Source organism: Coptis chinensis, chromosome 4, assembly GCF_015680905.1.
Source record: "Coptis chinensis isolate HL-2020 chromosome 4, ASM1568090v1, whole genome shotgun sequence".
Taxonomy (NCBI): Eukaryota; Viridiplantae; Streptophyta; class Magnoliopsida; order Ranunculales; family Ranunculaceae; genus Coptis; species Coptis chinensis.
In genome coordinates, this window is record NC_141459.1 from 39478506 (window position 1) to 39481933 (window position 3428).

Consider the following 3428-nt stretch of genomic DNA (forward strand, 5'->3'; position numbering starts at 1 on the left):
AACCAAGCAAACACATCCTTGTGCTCTCGGAAGAACTGTATCAGAGCCATGCGCTCTTCAGAACTCAACATGGTGCCGATGAAAGTGGTTTTTGGCGAGCTGCCTCCCGTAATATCCACTTCTTCCAACTGTTCCAGTGAGGGGGGATCCTCCCTCTCTCTTGGGACTAGGTCCAGGAGAGGGGGATCCAACTGTAATTGCTAATTGGAGGGTGGCCCCACCTCCCACTACAAAAAGAACGACTTTACCTGACTGACTATGGCTGTCGCGAAAGGTATCACTTGACAGACCAAAACTGCAGCAAGACCGTCGGAAAATTCTCGGTCGGCATAGGCCTCCGACGGTTAAAATCAGTCAGAATAGGCCGTCGGCGTTGATGATCTTTGCCGACAGACATTCCTACAGCTTTGGACCGTCGGATATTCCTGCTGTCTTTGACCGTCGGGTATACATGTGACAGTTTATGTTCGTCGGAAATTAGGTTTAGACGGTCGGATATTCCTATTGTCTTTGTCTTACTGCGGCGGTTTGACGAAATTAGTTTTTAAAATATATATATATATATATATATATATATATATATATATATATATATATATATATATATTTTTATATATATAAATATATATATATATATATATATATTGGGATTTTAATAAAAGATCCCAACATCACATTCTTTTTCAGGCCAACATCACAATTATTACAAAAGAGCTACACTTAGTATCTAGCTCAAGTAGAAAGGAAGTGTAACAACAATGATTCGATGAAATTATAACACCATCTTTCCATACTATTGTAATGCCTAAGTCTACAAGGATGTCAAGCTCTTTACATAAAACAAAACGGAGTCTTCTAACACTTTTTAACTTCCCAGGCCAAACCCTGACAAAAACCAAGTAGATTTTAACTTTCTACCATTGTTTCGATCCAAGATGCGGTTTCCCTTTGACTTCAGTTTCCTACCAACCAAAAAAAAATGTCAAAGGGAAATTCTTTACTCAGATTACAATTACATTCAATCACTTGAACCCCACATGATAAAAGAACATTAAGGAAAAGGCGTAAACTACTACTAATCATAGTCGTGGATAGCTCAAACATTTTTATCAGACTTCTGTAATCTTAATCTCAAAATGATTCCAGGTACTCTGGGCATGAACATGCTAATTCTTATTTTATAAACAACCTACTAAACAATTAAACATCAACATGGATTGCTAGGCACTCACGTTCTTAATAGCTTTTGTTGCCAATTTTATTCTAATGATACAACCAACCCATGATATAGATTGAAATATTCATAAGTTGTGAACCCCAGCCATCAATTGCGGTGGGGAGGAATAACTTTGTAAACCTTAAAGGATGATACCCTATAACAGAGAAGACATGCATAGATTGAAATATTCCTAAGTTGTGAACCCCAGCCATCAATTGCGGCGGGGAGGAATAACTTTGTAAACCTTAGAGGATGATACCCTATAACAGAGAAGACATGTATAGAAATCCTCTTTTACATGCATGTTGCTAAAAAAACTCCATATTGGGGACAAACCAACTAAGGAAACTAAGGAAAAAGAAAAAGTGGATATAATTTGTTCATAGGTCTAACAATGAATTTCTAGCAATTACCTGGAAGCACCACATTCAGCAGCTATTGTATCCAAAGGATTTTTAACGAGGAGCTTCACATTCAAGACTTTTTGGATTATAATGCGATTAAGGGTCTTGCAAGTCGCAAAAGATATACATTTTGTTAAGTCATCAATTCATTAAACCCTAACCCATAAACACTACACCATAACATGACAACCTTTTTGTGTCGCCTAAATTCCGAGAGTAAAAACTGAACAATTAAAAAATTGTAGAAAACAAGTAATGGTTTACAATTAAAGGTCATTATATTTGTCCACTACGGAAGCTGTAAAACCAGCATGAAAAAATTGCAAGTAAAGTGCCTAAGGTCCATCCAATTTTAGAACTACTAGTGTAGTGCACATCTTTCTTTTACATCATCACCTAATTATTTTTTATGAACAACAAGGGAGTACAAGAATACAATGAACTATATAAACTCATTAACAGTTATTAAAAGTTCATCCACTCGTGAAGTACATGCAAGCTTCAATGATTTAAAAAAATAATAATAATGAAAGAGTCTCAAATCAGCCAAAATAAAAAGTTTTAAAGTTGACGTCCAAGTTCAAAAAGTGTCATGGCAATTAATTGTTTAACCATTAATGAAAAAATCACTTACGAAGAAAGAAAAACACCAAACTTCATACCTGTATTTCCATACCGAATCCTCAAAGTTGTTTCAATCATGCAAGCCTTTTGCAGTCCGCCACCAAAGCATTTCTTCTCGCACAATGCATCACTCCTGAAAGAAAAAAATAGAAACAAACATTATGAATAAGTGAGTGATCAATCAAAAAGCAAGGCGCTAAAGTTTAAATCAATCCAATGCCCCCCCGCCACACACACACACACACACAACATAACAAAAGTTTGTTTTAAGTCCCTTGAACTAATACTAACAATATTAGAAGTTCAATTTCTTGTATGTCAATAACTGCACATCAAAATGCAAATTCAGTTCTGCACAATAAATCACGTCATGCATTACTTGTATGGAGCTTAGTGATTCTAGTAGGTAACACAATCTTTACTTTTATTTATTTCTGTTTTTGAAAAGGTTAAAGTTTATGAATCACCGGACTGACCCTTCCACCAAAAAAAAGATATTTTTGCGGAGGAAGGGCAGAACCGCAAAAAAGGAGATGATAAAAACAAAGCCCTTACACCCTGCACCTACACCAAGAACATAATTGAATATTTAAATCAAATGTTATTAGGACCATGCTTCCAAATAGAACATTTATTGAGCATATTGAGGAATCGAACCAAGGTGCATCTATAAAATAAAATATGTATCTATTAACAGAACAAAAAAGGATAATACGTACCTTTGAGTCAATCTTCCTGTCTAGGAGGTTATTCCAGGTGCATTCAGCACCTCCTAAAAGCACTGATCCACAACCAAACAACAATAACATCTTAAAATCAGGAAGGTTTCTAGGAGGTGTTGCCAAGGTAATAGACCTAAACAATAAACGAGACAATTTAATTCAAATCCAGAGAAAGGTCGAGTCACGTCGGATGAGTTCGTTGATTATTTAAGTTATATGGAGAAAACTTTCAATCATAAAAACCTTCAAGACCACAAATAGGTCAAGCTTCATTCTACGTAGTTGAAAGACTATGAACTTGTATGCAATGCGATGAGTTGAACTTCGAGGGGAGCACTTAGGAACCCAAAGCCAAGAGTCGGTGGCCAACTTTCCCAAGCTAATTCATCTAAGAGCAACATAGCGGGTGCTAGCCAAAGAGAACTAACCAAAAAGCTGAAGCTTTGACTAACCCAACAC

At 36.3% G+C, this 3428-nt stretch overlaps 1 long non-coding RNA gene across 1 annotated transcript; it reads right to left on the reverse strand.

The window, feature by feature from the left end:
* Window positions 1–762: 762 nt before the first annotated feature.
* On the reverse strand, window positions 763–1720 carry LOC147503465 (uncharacterized). The gene is made up of 2 exons (XR_015220193.1): window positions 1633–1720; window positions 763–962 (listed from the first exon to the last, which is right to left on the reverse strand). It is a non-coding gene; the product is annotated as an uncharacterized LOC147503465 (long non-coding RNA).
* Between the last annotated feature and the right edge of the window lie 1708 nt (window positions 1721–3428).